We start from the raw sequence: 17716 nt of genomic DNA on the forward strand, positions 1-17716 counted from the left end.
GAGGAGGCAATGAGTAGCTGTTTTTTTAATCCAAATTTGGAGAAGTTTCCATGGCCCCAAGCTCTCCTTGGGGCACAGAGGAAGCCCAGCTCCTATCTATTGCTGGAGACTCAGCTCTGGGAAGGACTCGTGACAACAGAGAGAGCTCTTAGCTTGCAGTCTGGTTTCTCTGGAGCTGGTTTCTACCACAGCCATGACTAGCTCTCTTAACATCAGACTGGATCATCCCTGTTGTGTGCCCTTGCTCCCCAGTGACTTTTCATAATTCAAACTTCAATCCTGGAGCTTATGTTGCTTCTCCTAGAAATTTCTCCTTGATTATCTCTGCCTAATTTAGTTTAATTTAATAATCATATCAAGCCTTTCTTGTGCACCAGGTCTGGTTTTCTCCCTAGCCTTGCCTCTAGTCATGGCTTCTGTTTGTTTCCACAGCTGGCCACTTCTTTTCTGTGAAGGGTTTGTATTATCTCTCCAAGGTGGCTGGGGCTTGTGGGGAGGGTACCATACTTATACTGTCTGGATTCCTTGGGCCCTTAGCACTCACCCAATGGGAGCTCAGAGAATGGTTGCAAGAACCACTCTCTCTATAAGAGTTTCTTGTGCCTTTAGGCAGAAGCACTCACAACTCTGTGTCCCCAGCATTCTCTGTGTGGATGTCTTTCTCCATACATGCCCATGATGGAACACTTGTTTGTTTATAGATTTCTCTCCTTTTAGCCACTAAGGAGGCAGCTGCGGATAGGGGCTATGTTCCAGTCACCGCAGTACCCATTCCCAAAGAACTGATCGTTTGAACCATGCTCTGCTGGTAAAGGAGCTACTGATGTGCTATATCAGCAGGGGTTTTTTTTAGGCTGACACATCATTCTGAGTCCAGCTAACAGTGTTACCAGATAGATGCCGCTGGTGTGACAGGAAGAAATTGCAGGATTTTCTCTGCTGCCTTTGTGGCCCAGTCACACTGTGCTCCTCGTGGGAAGCACCGGGGAGTTGTTCTGGGTGGAATGGGAACAAGTGTGTCCACTGAGAGCTGCCTCAGAGGTCTTCCAAATGATGGTGTCTGGGTTGATTAGACGTGGAACACTGACTTAGGAGATAGATGTGCAGGTAACCAGTTTGGCATATTGTGGGAGCCCACGGGTATGGATTCCTTCCACCTTGACTAAAGGTCAGAGAGGTCAGGGCTATCCTTGCTCCTTCAAGGTTATGACAGGAGGTTTGACATAAGGTGTGGCTACCTATAGGATGTTTTGACCTAGGGTGTGGTTACCTGATGCTTTGGATATTAATAAGGTGATTTCTTTTTTCCTTTTATCATGGTAAAAAAGTCTTTTGTCTTCCCCCTCCTCTCTGGATTGGAGTATATAAAGCCTATGAAAAATAAACACAGGCGGATTCAGTATTTATTGGGTTGCCCTCCCGGCTCTACCCTGTGTCTCTGTCTTTTCCTTTGTACCTCTGTCTTTGCTACCTGCCTTTTCTTAATCCTCATGCTTCCTTTTGGGCACGGGTGAATAAGCTGAGTAGGACCCAGCTGATGTGGTCGGCCAGATGTGGGAAATGGCAGTATATAGCACACAGTAGGTGCTTCATGAATGTGGGTTCATCTTGAGGAAATCTAATAACAGCACGTAGGCCTGGTCACTTATGGGTTATGTCTTAGAGTGGAGGCATGCCATGAAGCCTGTTCAGAAGCATAGTAGTCGGCACAGTCCACAGAAGGATAATTACGTCTCCATTCCCCCCCCATCCCTGGGATTTGAAAGAATAACACCACTTATTAATGTTTGAATCTAAAATGTCCCCCCAAAGCCCACTTAGTAAAGGGTCAGGCCCCAAAACATATCTATTAAGAGGAGGTAGAAGTTTTAAAGGACAGAGGTTAGTGAGAGATTTTATATCCTTAGGAGTACTTCCTTTGAAGGGGATATTAGGGTCTTGCCCATTTCTCTCCCATGCACCTTTGCTTTGAAATGAATGGTTCTGCCACCTACTCGGACCATGAAGCACTGCCTTGCCACAGGTCCCAAAGCAACAGGGGCAACTGACCACTGATAGAAGCCTGCAGAACAGTGAGCCTTTCATCTTTTAAAGTCGATGATTTCAGGCATTTTGTTAGAGTAATGGAGTGTGTATGGACAAATTCCCTGTCCAAGCCATATGCTCCCAGTCCTTAGCTGCGTTGTTCTAAGTTCTATACCCAGTGCTTGGGTCTTTGGTGGAAGCTGTCACACTTGTGGATAGTAGGCATGGGACTTTCCAGGATGAAGACCACAGAGGTGGATTAGGGCTATCTGGGACACATTTTGAAAGCTTCCCTTTCAACATTCCATCTGAGTTGGGAATCCCCAGCACAGTCCACTTGAGAGAGGCCTGGATGGAGATGGGAGGTGGGCTACGTATAGGGGAAGGAAGTAACCACTTTCAACCTCTAGGCAAATGTAACCTCGGGTGACCCTGAAGACCTTTTGGCTTCTGCTTGCAGCAGAGTTAAGTGGCCTGGAGGGCCCCATCCACGTGGCTAACAAGGAGTTTCCTAATGTTTAATGTGCTCTTGACCCCTGCCCAGCTGTGGTCTACTCCCCAGATCCCTGAGTTTGTTCTGGGCCTCCTTAGAAGATGCCTCCCATCAGCTTTCCAGAAGCTCCCCCAGCATTTGAAATGAAAAGTGAAGTAAGTTGATCTCTGCTGTAGCGCAGGGCCCAGTCAAGCTGAGCTGACACACAGTGGGACCGGTGCTGCCAGGATTCCCAGGAGGGGAGAGCTCAGGGCTGGGGCATGGAATCTGGTGGAAGATTGTTATTGCAATGTGTGTGTAGTTGAATGACATCATCCGATTGGGAGCGGGATTTTTTTTTGTCAGTCTTTTAACACAAGTTTCTGTTTTTCAGACCTTAAGACTGCAGGTCATTTTTTACATTTGCTATTGAGAGCAGATGTGAGTGATCCCTATCGGGTTCTACTGAAAAATGATGGGGTTGCAGAGGGTCAAATACAGCATGCCTTTCAATCTCTGTTATTATTTCCTCCACTCAGTGGCCTCAGCAGGAAGCCGATGCTTGGTAATGGTGGCCTTCAAAAGATTCTCAAGCTTGCTAGGCCCAGGCCCTGGCCATCTCTGATTTTCACACTAGAAACCACTTCTAGGCTCAGCAGCATAACAATGGATCCCTGGCTGAGAAGTAGGAAGACTCAAGCCTTCACTTCAGGACTTGTGTGATGGTAGTGTGGGCAGAATGGTTTGTGCTCTTGAATTTGGACGGGCCTGGGTGTGGAACTGTATCTTTGGGAATGATGTGTACCCCTCCAGTGATTTGGGGGGAGAGTCAGAGAACTGCCATCATTGGAGAGGATGATCACTTTGCCCTTACCATGGCACCTGGTAGGTTGAGCTGGTAGGAAGGGTGGATTTGGGGTCTTCTATAGGAACACTGTGAAGAGTGTTCTCTGCTCACATCCATCATTGGTCTCATGTGACAACTGTTCAGGAAAGCTCTATAGTCATAGGCTACATGTACAGAAAAATTTCCAGCTCAGACTTAGACTCTTTTTTTTTTTTTTTTTTTTTTTTGGTGAACTCAGATTCCCTGATTTTTGCAAGTTTTGCAGAAAAAAGGTGGGGCTCTTAGAGCTGCTGCAGTCTAAGATCCCACTCGGTGTTTGTGTTTGTGCTGAACCCTGGGAGAAGTGGAGCCCAAGACTTGGATGCAGCATCAGTGGGGAGATAGGACAGAAGATGACCCCCAGAGAGGCTACAGTTTCCACACAGAGAGATCACCCTTGTCTCTGAGAACACAGCAGTCCTGTTTGATGTGACAGTGAACAGGAACTGTTCCCTTCACTGGGCTACAGCTGGGGGACCCGTGGAAGTCTATGTATGGTCTTTAGATTCAGACAAGTCTCATCTCTCTAATCAGTCTTTAGTGGAATCAAATTCTACCTATCAGTACCTTTGTTTTAACTTGAGAATTAATGCATTCACTTATCATCCTATATATTGAATAACCATTGACCATCTATTCATCTGATTGATTGGTTCAACCATCCATCATCCACCTGTCCTCCAATCAGTTCAACAATTCTGCCATGCATGCATGCATGCATGCATCCATCCTCCATCCATCATCCATCCATCTACTCATGTATTTATCCATGCATCCATTCATGCAATTATGCATCTATCTATGCAACTATGTATCCATCTATGCATCCATCCATCCAACCAATCTTTGTGGAACAATAGAGCATCTTTTCCTAATATCTTATCTTTTTAGATATAAAGATGGACAAGCCAGTCCGCGTCTTGAATTCATAGAAGACTTACTGAGGAGGGCAAGTGTGTGATGTGGACAAAAGGTGGATGGGAATGGAGTGCCACACTAAGGCAGGCATGGCATGGGGATGTGAGGCTGAAAGGAGACATGTGAAAGGTGAGGTCCACAGGAGATGCCAAAATAAAGATCCAGTGTTCAAGAGCACCACTGTGGCCTCTGGGCTCTGGCTGCCTCACTCCCGGTTGTATTGACAGGGTAAATCTGGATCTTGTGTTCAGTTGGAGAGGACAAGTGTTGAGGTGTGTATATGTGTGTACATCGCCTATTATAATCTTAAGAAGCACTTAAAAATGTGAGTATTTGGAGAAGAGTTATGAAATCTCATTAAAGGAGGCTGAATTAGTTGGTGCATTTACTTAAAAAATATGTATATATACTATATATGTACACACATATTATATATTTCTTTATACAAAATATTATGCACATATATTTATATATAAATACATATATATTCATCTAAATATAACTATTCTTTTCATGACATGTACATGCTTTCCCAAATATATATTCTCGGGAACTTGGTGCACAGTGGTTGTTCAAAAGCCTTGCTGGCTCAGTGAGGCTGCCACCACAGGGACCCTCACTGAGACTTTGGGAATCTCTGCATTGATGGGGAAAAGGAAGCCCTGGAATTGTATTTCCCCAGAGCTTGGCCTGCTGCAGTGAGTATGGCAGATAGCTCCCCTCCCCTCTGAATCTTTTGTCTCTATATCTAAAATTGGGGCAGTTGGAGTCATTTCCAGCTTAAGCCAGAACTGCTTGGCTTCCTCGTCATTTGGTTTTCTTGCTCTGTGGGGCGGAGCCAGGGATGAGAGAAATGTCTAGGCAGGGGAAGTGCTTCATGAGACTGTAAGACCCAGCCCACCATGCTTATCCTGGGGGTAGAACAGGCAGCACGGGGAGTCCCAGAGGGCTAGATATCTTGGCAGAAAGTAGGTTCTTCATTTTCCAGGGAGAATCCTCCTCAGAGTCTTCAGGTTGGCCTCACTTTAAAGGGGAACTAGAAGCTTTTAGGGCAAAGATCTGAGCAGGGGATGGCCAAGGGGACCCCTTCCTTGGCCTCATGGGAAATTTGGCAAGCAGCATTAATAAAGGCATCTCTTTCTGTCATCGATGTCAAATACCAGGTGAGGGTTGGCTAATGGCTGGAGTAGTTGGAACCAGTTAATCTTCCGAGTCCATATTTTTTACTGGCACCGCGGGAGCCGTCCTGGGTTTTTATTTCCAGCAGTGGGGTATCAGGGCCTGCCTCCTATGGCATATCCAGAGAATAATTCTCCTTCCCTTTGATGTTCTTTGGACATCTTGAGACACTTAGGGGTACACTCTCAGGGACGGTTGGAGGGCTGGCTTGTACGGCCCTCATTATGCTATTAAAACAGATCCAGTGGCACAAGACTGAGTCTCTCATCAGCAGAGATTGTACTTGCTGAGGGGAGTTCAGATTCCATCAGTACCCCTTGCCCTAACTTCTTGAACCAAGGACTATAGTTTATGGCCATTCAGGCAGGGGTCAGCCATTTTCCTGCCTATATAACTGTATAGTTGTAGGTTAACATTGAATCGCCTTTCTTGACATTTGGAAAATCATATCTTGAAGAGATGTGGCTGAGATGGGAAAAAAACAAAGACAAATCCACTGTTTGTTCATAACCTTGGAGTCCATTTTAAAAGCTCCATTCTTTCTTTGGGATGCTCGTGGCAGTCATCTTTCATGGCATTTCCTCTCCCCGTCTTTATCTGTGGAGGCAGCAAGCAGCAAGAACCAGGCTTGGTTATTTTCCTAAGAGAACGGTTCAAGAATGTTATTCCTTTGCTCAAAGGGCTTGATGGCTCCTTACACTGCCTCTAAAAGTATGTGCTGGGAGCGCTTCCGTCTAGCAGCCTTGCTGTGGTCTTTTTAACCCCACATCTCTATTCAGCTTCTCTCGTTTCCTAGTATCTCTCCTTTGCCATCACTGGCTATCACCAAGCTCATGTCCTCAGCCCCAAAATGAGTCTTATCTGTTTTTAAAGTGGCCTCTTTTCTTTAGTTTTTATTGTTTTACAGACACGCACACTATAAATTTTTAGTGCAACGTGCTGACTTTACTTAATGATGTGCATATGTGTTTACATCTGACCACTTCTGATTGTTTCGCCGATTAGGGGATCTGTCCCTTGAGTATACTGATTCTTTTTTTTTAAATTGTTTTTATTGAGCTATACATTTTTTCCTACATCCCTCCTTTCCTCTCCTCTCCCCTTCTATCCTCTTCCATGAGCCCCATGCTCCCAATTTACTCAGGAGATCTTGTCTTTTTCATCTTTCTATATAGATCCATCCTTAGGGTCCTCTTTGTTGTCTAGTTTTTCTGGAATTGTGGATTGTAGGCTTGTTTTTCTTTGCTTCATGTCTAAAAGTCACTTATGAGTGAAAACTTATTATATTTGTCACTCTGGGTCTGAGTTACTTCACTCAATATATTTCTAGATCCATCCGTTTGCCTGAAAATTTCAAGATGTCATTATTATTATTTTTTACCGCTGAGTAGTACTCCACTGAGTTAATGCACCACAGTTTCTTTATCCATTCTTCAGTTGAGGGGCAGCTAGGTTGCTTCCAAGTTCTGGCTATTACAAATAATGCTGTTATGAACTTAGTTGAACATATGTCCTTGTGGTATGGTTGAGCATCTTTTGGTTATATACCCAACACTGGTATTGCTGAATCTTGAGGTAGATTGTTTCCTAATTTTCTGAAAAATTGCCACACTGATTTCCAAAGCGACTGTGCAAGTTTGCACTCCCACCAGCAATGGAGGAGTGTTCCCTTTACCCCACATCCCCTCCAGCTTAAGCTGTCATCATTGTTTTTGATCTTAGCCATTCTGACAGGTGTAAGAGTTTTTGATTTGCATTTCTCTGATGAGTATTCCCTTAAGTGTCTTTCAGCCCTTTGAAATTCCCCTGTTGAGAGTTCTCTGTTTAGGTCTGTACCCCATTTTTTAAATTGGATTAGTTGTTCTTTTGATGTCAAGTTTCTTGAGTTCTTTGTATATTTTGGAGATCAGTCCTCTGTCTGATGTGGTGTTGGGGAAGATCTTTTCCCACTCTGTGAGCAGACTGATTCTTTATCTAGTGGTGGGGCCCTGTGAGGTTTTCCCTGTCCTTGTGAGAAGGTCAGTTGGTGTTGCCATTTTCAGGTCTTGTTTAGGCAGACAGTGTTGGGACTTTATGGGTTCACCTTCCCTGTCATATACTGAAGACACTACAGCATAGGAGAGGTGGGCCACCTGATCCTCCAGTACTCACAGTTTCCCCACCCCATCTTCTGTGGTGTTTCCTGAAGAGATGTCATTTGGGTTTGGCCATTCCATGATCTAACAAGGCTTCTCTGATTGCCTCAGTACCAAGTGCTTCCTCTTTGCTATCCTCAGTGTCATGCTGACATGACAGTGACAAGAAGTTTAGTAGGAAGGGTCACCTGGACCTGGATTTGAGGCTTGACACCATTGGAATTTAGCTGTGTGACTTTGGGAGATTTGCTCAGACTCCCTTGGGTCTCTCACTCCTTGCTCAGACAATGGGGTATGCATTACATGTCGCAAGTAGGGTCAAAGAAATCTGTCCAACCTCTGACATTTGAAAGGTGAGTCAAGAACGTGACTTTCTTTCCTACCTCATGCTACTTTCTATATTCTTGATCCTGGAGAAGTTAAATAAGAAGGTGAACCCAAAGAAAAACATATAGTCATCCTCCTGGATATTGTAAGTAGACAAGATTGCCGGGCAAAACCTGGGAACTGGGGGTGGGGTGGGATGAGGGAAAGGGGAGATGGGGAGAGAAAAGTGAGAAGGGGAGAATGGGAAGAACTTGGGGGAATGGGATGGTTGGGATAAGGGAAGGGTAGATATGGGAGCAGGGAGGTATATATCTTAATTAAGGGAGCCAATTTTAGAGTTGGCAAGAGATTTGACCCTAGAGGGGTTCCCAGGTGTCCAGGGAGATGTCCCCAGCTAGTTCCTTGGGCAGTTGAGGAGAGGGAGCCTGAAATGGCCCTACCCTATAGTCATACTGATGAATATTTTGCATATCATCATAGAATCTTCATCTGGTGATCAAAGGATAGAGACAGAGACCCACTTTGGAGCACCAGACTCTGCTTCCATGGTCCCAATGAGGAGCAGAAGGAGGGAGAACATGAGCAAGGAAGTCAGGACCACGAGGGGTGCACCCACACACTCAGACAATGGGGCTGATCTATTGGGAGCTCACCAAGGCCAGCTGGACTGGGTCTAAAAAAGCATGGGATAAAACTGGACTCTCTGAACATGGCAGACAATGAGGGCTGATGAGAAGCCAAGGACAATGGCACTGGGTTTTGATCCTACTGCATGTACTGACTTTGTGGGAGCCTAGGCTGTTTGGGTGCTCACCTTCCTAGACCTGGATGGAGGGAGGAGGACCTTGGACTTCCCACAGGGCAGGGAACCCTGACTGCTCTTTGGGCTGAAGAGAGAGGGGGAGGGAAGCGGGGGAGGGAGAGGGAAATGGAAGGCAGAAGCAGGGAGGAGGCAGAAATTTTTAATAATAATAAAAAAACATAAAAAAGCTGTTTGTGTATGCGAACTTGCTATATCTCTGTCCATGGGACCCAAAGCTTTTGGAGGGTGGAGCTCATATACCATGGTACTTTACACAGGATGGGACACCTCGCTGTTCCTCTGTGCAGATGATGGGCTAAGAAGATGGAAGCCTGGGAGTCCTTTACACCACAGCTGTGATCATAAAGACTAATCTGATGCCATTCAGGACTGTGTCAGAGGCAGGATTAACTTGGCTGCTCTTTCCTGGATGGCAGGAAGAGACAGTGGAGCATCATAGGAGTATGATTAGCATTAAAGCTGGCTCTAAAGCTTGTATCACCATGGAGACTCAGACAGGACTCCCATCACTGATGAGTTTAACTGGAAGTCTCTTGTGGTGGTTTGAATAGGCATGGCCCCTGTAGATTCATATGTTTGAATGCTTGGTCATAGGGAGTGGCATTATTTGGAAGAGTGGCCTGTTGGAGTGGTTGGGTCACTGGGGGTGGGCTTTGAGATCTCAGAAATTCAAGTCTTGGCAGTGTATCTCAGTCTTCCTTCCTGATGCCTGCTGATCCAGAGGTAGAACTCTCAGATTCCTCTCCAACACTGTATCTGCCCTCATACTGCCATGTTTCCCACTGTAACAATAATGGACCAAAATCTCTGGACTGAAAGCCAGCCCCAATTAAATGTTTTCCTTTATAAGATTTGCCATAGTCATGGTCATAGTCGTGCAGCAAAAGAACATCTACTAAGAGACCTCCTGACTAGTCTAAGAGCCGTTCTGCCACTCCCAATTCCAGGAACCTTCAAGGGAGTCTTAGACTTCTTTGCAGAGACAGAACTAAGGGCATTTGTTGAGGTGAGGGAAGATGACACTAACGGCAGGAGGGTATGAGGTGACCTCAGCACCATGGGAGGTAGCTGGGTTGAGGTACAGGGTGGACACTAGAGACAACAATTGGAGGCTGGAAGTGCTAGGTGCCAGTCTACCCTGGTGATATGTATCTTGTCTTCAATGCCTGACAGCCTGGGGTGGTCCCTCACCAGGGCTCTGTTGGAAGGACTTGCTGCCCCATAGATCGTTCACCCAAGGAATCTCACTCTCATAGCCTGCTCTCAGGTTTTTCTCATATGCCATCATCTGCTCTGGTCTGATACCCTCTGCAGTCATCATCTGCTCTGGTCTGATACCCTCTGCAGCCATCATCTGCTCTGGTCTGATACCCTCTGCAGTCATCATCTGCTCTGGTCTGATACCCTCTGCAGTCAACTGGGTCTCACAGGTAGGTTGCCTGCCTTAGCTATCCTCTCTGTCACAGAATGACAGTTGTGGAGAATTGACTGTGTCTCTGTCATGGTTGTTACAGAATAATCTTTTCATACACTGTGAAGATGTGTCTTTGCCAAAGAGCCTTCTGATTGGTCTAATAAGACAGCTGACTGGCTGGTAGCTAGGTAGGAGGTGGGAGAGCCAGACACAGAGGATGCTTGGAAGAAGAAAGGCAGAGTCTCAGGAGTTGCCAGCAGACACAGAGGGACGCTAGATGAATGTGCCATATTGAAAAAAGGTACCACCACATGGCAAAGAGTAGATAAGGAATATGGGTTAATTTAAAATGTGAGAGCTAGTTAGTAATAAGCCTGAGCTATTGGTTGAGCATTTATAATTAATAATAAGTCTCTGAGTGGTTATTTGGGAGTGGCTGCCAGGACACAGAAGTCTGCTTATACACAGTCTCTTGCTGATTCACTGGACTCCTTTCTGTTTACTCTTGAGAATAAGTGTTGGCGACAGGCAGTGTTTTGAAACAAAGGTGGCTGACAGTGACAGGTTTGTCTTGGGTCATGCAAGCTGCCATGGGAGGAATCTCTATAAATCTGCTATAAAAACTATTACAACTATAGCCACTTTAACTCCCATTATAGCAACTACCATAATTCCTACCCATAATTTCTATGACTGCCATTACTATGAGTGCTTCAAGTACTAAGTAGACAACAGCTAACACAGTTGCTACTCAGGCTATTGCTACAACTGTTTCTATGACAACAATTACAGCATTACTGCTACCACATGCAATGACTGCAGCTGCAGTCACTTCCCTCCGGTTTGGCCCCCACATTTTGTAGTCAAGGGTCTGTCACTCATTCTTTCTGCCAGTGTGACGTGGTTGGGAACATAGGCTCCGGAGAAGTGTTGTCTCTACATCTTGACTCTGTCGGTGTCTAGGGATGTAACATTGGGCAGGTCACTTACTATTTCCATGCTTCACTTTCCTAACTTGTAAAATGTTGGAACGATTTCACGAGCTACTCTGCAGAAATGACTGGCACCCCGCAGGCTGGTACAGGAGAGTCACTCTGACTTACCTTCCTTCCCTGGTGCCATCTTGCCTTACTTTCCCCTCATTTTCCACTTCAGGAGAAGGTTCCTGACGTGAAACAGAAGCTCTGGGTTTTTCTTTTAATAACATGCTTGGATTTAAAGAAGGACAGAGCCATTGTCTCTGTCATTTGTTGCGTGTTTTGGAAGTTGCTTGATTGCACTTACTGCTTAAATAACATTATTTCCCTTCTTGGATCTTTGATGGGGTCGAAGACTAGATAATTGTAGTTACTTTCCTCTCATGATTTGGCCAAGTTATTTATCTTACAAGACTTAAATTAGTTAGGATAAACTAATTATTGAATATATTTGTTCTTATTGTATATAATTTTGTATTACACTTAAAACTCTTTTATTTAAACAAAAAGGGGAGGGAGGAGCTGTAGGAAATCTTCCAGCTTGTGGTTTCCTGCCTACTGGGGCATGGCCTCTTAGACCACATATGCTGATGCCAAGCCTGCATCAGCCCCTTTTTTCCTTCTTTCCGCCAGCTGCTCGTTCGGATTGTTGGATTGCTGGATTCGATCTCTGTGCACTGTTCAAGCAGAATTCTGCTTTGCGAGTTTACCCTAAACAAATAACTACCTATTTCTCAATTCTGACTGGTGTGGGATTTCTTAAGCGTCCATCCATCACTCATCACTCAGGAGTGGAAGGAAGGCAAGAGGTCTGTGAGAGCACAGAAGGATGAGGACCGGAACCTTTCATAAACCACCTTCATGGTTGGACATCTTGAAGAGTTCAGAGCCTTTTCTGGGAAGCTCTGGGACAAGAGTGTTAGAGTCATCATAAGGGATCTCTCGAAGTGACACTTGGTTCTTCAGGAGAGTGGGGAGAGGCAGCAGTGGGAAGATTTGGGAGATGGGGATCCAGCTTGCCTTTGTGCAGGAGAGAGAGGGGAGGAACAAGCTCATGCCTTATGCAGGACTTAGCAAGGACCATCCTCCTGAAAACCATCTCTCTCATAGTATGTCCTTTGTGTCACTCACTGTTGTGAGCGATTCAAGGGCTCTGATCTTAGTCAGAGTGGGTCCAACCACCTACCTCTCCCACTCCAGCATGTGACAGGGAGTGTATTTGATCCTCAGCTTCCTTATCTATAACATGGGTAGACTAGCCTACACTTCTTGGGGGTTCCTAAAGACTAAATTGTATGCTATTTGTAAAGGTGTCACGCACAGCTGATCATAAGTGGAGGCATATTTTTCTCTGATGCGGTTCTCTAGGGGTGGTCCTCAAGCCCAGCATCACACAGGAACTTGTTAAACATGAACATATTTGGGCTTCACCTATGGGAGCTACTGATTTTGATTTTACTGGATGTAAAATCTGGGTGGGGCAGGTGTCTGCTCGCCCAAGCCTTCCCAGGTCTTTAGATGCATACTCTCAGCTGAGACTCACTAATAGAACCCAGGCCCAGCCAATGCAGAAACAACCGTGTGATTGCTTTGCCCAATGCCTGGGATATGGTAGGTGCTGAGTACCTGGGCTGTCCTTCGTCCCTGCTACCTGGGCAAGGCAAGGCCCAGTGGCTTCCCTGAAGTGGTTAATGCTACTGCAGACTTCCTGGAGGTGAAAGGGCCCTGTTCCCCTTGAGGATAGACACATTATAATGGCTTCGTTTGATTAAAAGGGGATGTTGATCATTAGTTATGACCCAAATTTCTTCTCGTCCGGGCAATCACTCAAACTGTTCCCAGATGCGCAGGAGAGCTGTCGGGTACCTGCGAATACAACATCCCTTTATAACAAGGATGCCCATGCTAATGGAGAATTTCAGACACTGGTTGGGGACCTCCCCACCCCCTTTGGCCTGCTCTGGGTTTGATGGAGTGAATGATTGAAGGGAAACATATGCATTCCAGATTGGCGCTGGGTTTGGAGAGGCAGCCTGCTTCCACAGGCTGCCAAAGGGCGGTGGGGGAGCGGCTTAACAATTTGTTGGTCCCGTGGGGCTAGTTATTGACTTTTAGAGGCAGGTAGCCCGCCCCAATTTTAGTTAGCACAGTTGTTCGTTACTGCATAATTAACAGGAAAGGAGGAGATCTTGGTGGGGAACAAGGGGAAGGGAAGGCCAAATGCAAATATCTTGAATATTTTTGTTGAAGGAGCCCAGGGCAACAGTGGCCAAGGTCAAATGTTCAGCTCTTGGAAACAGTGGGCAGGCTCAGAGGCCACTGGAAGGGGGACACAGGCAAGAAGGATTCAAAGGTCCAGACTTAGTGGAATTTAGATGATTCTGAAGATTACTAGCCAAGCCGCTCTAAGATGAATTTAGTTTGGGAAACAATGACCTTTGCTCACAGCGCTTAGGTTCTAGGTGAGGAATCTGTATCTGCCAATGAATGGTGGGACCTCCCAGTCATGTGATGAGAGTTAAGGATAGCTTCCTGACACGGGGGTGAGGATGAAGAACCATAAACTTTGGTTAGCTTAGCCTTGGAAGTGAACCTGGACTATAGTCAGGACATGGGTAGAGTTGAGGATTTAGGGGCTTGCGTCTGGGTGAGGTGGGAACTGGAGGTTGGCTGCAGGGAACCTAAGCTACCCTCAAGGCTGCGACTGCCATTGTATTTCTGCACCAGGAGCTCATGTGCCCAATGCCTGCTGTGATGGCTACGGCCAAAGTGGTGCCAGACTGCTGAATTTGGTGACAGCATGACGTTTGCCTGGCTTCTGAGGAAGGAATGGTGGAGAAGGGTCAGCAGGTGCTGGAGGGGGATGGGAGCCAGATGGACAGACAGTACAGGGCAGAGGAAGGGATAACTTTGTAAGCTTGTTTTCTGGTAATACCAGGAAAGTCTCGGCCTAGTTATTTGGATGTGAAGCTCTGTCCCAAGCCATGAGCCCTGGTTTTTAACCCAGCCTTATGTTTGGCAATGACCATGGACACTATCTTGCTGTGCTGGTTGTCAGGCCCATCCATAGTATTACAGACAGGCATGAATAAATGCTCAGCAGAGCTCCCATAGCACAGGAAGTAGAATTGTTATGCGCTTTCTCCTTATCTCAATGCTTTCTCCTCCCTTGGCTCTGCAGATGGGACTGGTATTTAGGAAGAAGACATCAGGCAGGACTGTGGCTAGGACCCTGCAGTTTTTGTTTGCCAGGTCACTGGCTTCCTGGGAAAAACCTCCAGGGAGGAGGAGTCCTTTAAAACGTCTGCAATTAGGGCTGATGTAAACTTCTGGATGGGTTTTTCCCTTCCCAAGCACACTTCTGTAATCAATTCTGGAATGGAGGTGGGAGCCTGGGGGACAGTTGGGTTTCTGCCTATTGCTGTTATGATAGATTGCCACACGATAACTGGAAATCATGCAAATTTATTCTCTCATAGTTTTGGAGGTCAGAAGTCCAAATTGGTCTCATTGGGTGGACATGAAAGTACCAACAGATTACATTCCTTTCAGAGACATCTTAGCTTCACTAGCCTTCAGAGGCCACTGAGATTCACTGTCTCAGTATCTCTTCAATGGAGGGATGTACCCTTCTCACATTGCATTTTTCTGACATTGACTCTCTTGCCTTGTCTTCCACATTTAATGACTCTGGGGACGATGTGGGGGCCATACTAAGGATACCCTTGCTCTATTTTAAGGGAAGCTGGTTAGCTATCTCAGTTCCTTCTGTCACCTTAGTTTCCCTTGGCATCTAATGTCATATAGCCACAGGTTCCAGGCTTCTTTGGGAAGCCCTTGTCCTTCCAACCACAGTTGTTAGCTTGCAAAGAGCCCAGACTGCTACCAGCTGTGGTAACAGTGGCTTCGTTCCTGAAGGTGGGTTCCTGGATACCCGAGGTACTCTTATCTCTCTTTAATATTCCTGGTGCTCTTGCCAAGGTGTCCCTTCCCTAGCTCATGGCTGTTTTCTCACACTGTGGAAATTCTCTTGTTCTTTGTGGCCACTCACAGCTGTTGGCGCCTGGAAATCCAGTTTCCTCTGGAAGAAGGAGTCATTTTCTTTAGCCATTACCTTTTCTTTGCATGGTGTGAGTGTGTGTGTGTGTGTGTGTGTGTGTGTGTGTGCGCACACTCATGCATGCATGCACAAGCATGGCGTGTTAGCAGAAAGGCCCAAACTGTAAGTTAAGCTTCTTTATTTCACAAAGAAGGACTCTTACATTAGACTCCTCGGAGTCTGTTAGCTCTTCTACTGCATGAAAGTTTAACCCCCTCGAGATGTCAGTGAGTTCCAAGGCTATGACATCCTCACTAGAGGTTTCTTCCCAGTTCCTTTTTGTCTAAGAGATGCTGTGGAAAGCTTCCCAAACTTTGGACTTCTCTTTGCGCCGAGTTTCTTTTCTAGTCTGTTTGTTCAGTAAGAAAACCGTCTTCAGTGTTTGTTTATGTGTTCTTGTGTATGGCTCAGTTTTCAGCACTGCCATCGCAATGTAGGAGAGTCAGTGGGCTGTCTAGTCATCTGTCTTTCTTTTCACCTCATAAAAGTATCAGGCATTCCCATCATGTTGGTGGCTGCTTTTTTTCTCTCTTTACCCAAGAGCCTCTACTTTGGAGCAACGTGGTATTCTAAGGGATGAATGCTAACTTCCAGGTAGAGCTACCAGGGCAGTGACCATGACAACTTTGCCATCTCGTAAAGGCTAGGACACTTGCCAGTTGCCTTTTCATGTGCTTGGTGGGGGAGGGGGACTTCCCAATTTCTCCAACGAGTGCACGGCTGTGAGTGGAATCCCATTTTATACTGCTAAATTAACTCCTGTTAAAATCATTTTTTGGCCTGAAATTTATTTACTTTTAAGTTTTTGAGTATTGCATATGTGAGTACTGATTTTTTGAAAATTCTATGTATTTATATCACTTCCACTTTTCCCTCCTCCCCAACCAACTCCTCCGGTGTGTTGTCGCTGCTGTTTTCCTTCTCAAATTCATGCTTTCTTCTTGAATTACTTAATTTCCTGATGTCAATCGCTTTGGATGTCCACAAAACACATGAGGGTTTCCATAGCATACAGATAGCAATGCTCTTGGAAAGGGACACACAGACTGATCGAGGGAGAGAAAAATAACCCCAGTTCTGACACTGGGTGACTCAGTTTTCCTGGCTTCCCAGCAACTAATCTGCTGCAAAAAGAAATGTCTTTGATGAGGGAGAGGAGCTATACCTGTTTGTAGACATAAGGGTAAATATTTGGGATGCAGTTAGAAATTATACTGGTTTAATAATGTGTTTAATAATTTAATAATGATCTATCTGTCATCTATCTATCTACCTGCCTGCCAGTCTCACCCAATAGTAATACAATGTAATCCACATATGTAATTTAGAGTTTTACAGCAGTCACATAAAAAGGAAGAAAAGAAGGCCAGGATTATAGCTCAGTGGTAGAGTGCTTTCCCAGCATGTGTGAGCGTCAGCACTGGGAAGAAAAGAAAATGCACCACATTGAATTAATTTTAGGATATAGTTTATTAGACTCAGGTATATTCAATATTATCACATTGATATGTAATCCATATAGAAACATTAATGAAACACTTTACTCAGCCTGTTAAAGCCCATGTGTATCTGACACTTAGAACAGATTTCTGTGTTTCTATGCAGATGCTGAATTTTTCATAGGCAGACTTGATCTGTATTTAGAGTTCGTAAAATTGAGTGTTGAAAAAACAGATTCACACATCGAAATTGTTCCAGCCATACTTAGATGTTTTCCAATAACTTGCCTTGAGGGGGAGTTTTTAATTTTAAAGTCATTGAAATGGAATAAATAGGAAAAGTTCACTTCCTCGGTTGCTGGTGTCAGCAACCCAGTGCTCTCTTTGGCCACATGTGGCTAGCGGCCATTGCAACGGGTAGTGTGGAGCAATAATGCCACTTTCCAGACCCCAGGAGGAAACCTGTGGCCCAGGACTGACAGCGTAATGGGGTAATGTCATTGCCTTTCACTGTAGCCCCTGCAGTAGTAATTCAGAGCCCGTATGTTGCTGATCACAAGTCCAAGTGAGTCTAGAAGGAAGGCCAAAGTTTTGCTCCTGGGACTTTCATTCTCTATGGCTCAATCGTGAAATCACACCTTCAGTGGCATGAACCAAACCCTCAACTGGGCCAAGTATTCTGGTTGGGCAGCTGAGTTTGCGGCAATAGTGGAGGGCGACAGGCAAGAGATCTGTGCATAGACAGAGGTCATTTCACTTGTTTACAATAGCAGGGGAGACCTGGAGATAATAAATGCACTCAGTGAGTGGGAGGATGAAACAGAAAGTTCTAGAACATGGCCAGGGAGGCATCTCTGAGGCTAGGCCACTGGGTTTGAGACTGGGAGTAAGTCATTTGTCTCAAGGCACGTGCAAGCCAGTGGAGTGAATGTTTCTGAAGGTCATACCTAGGCTCTGGGGTGTTTGCCTATCAGCTGACAGCCCACGTGGCTTCCCCCACAAGCCACTTAACAGTATATATC

This window comes from Microtus ochrogaster, linkage group LG3, assembly GCF_000317375.1.
Source record: "Microtus ochrogaster isolate Prairie Vole_2 linkage group LG3, MicOch1.0, whole genome shotgun sequence".
Taxonomy (NCBI): Eukaryota; Metazoa; Chordata; class Mammalia; order Rodentia; family Cricetidae; genus Microtus; species Microtus ochrogaster.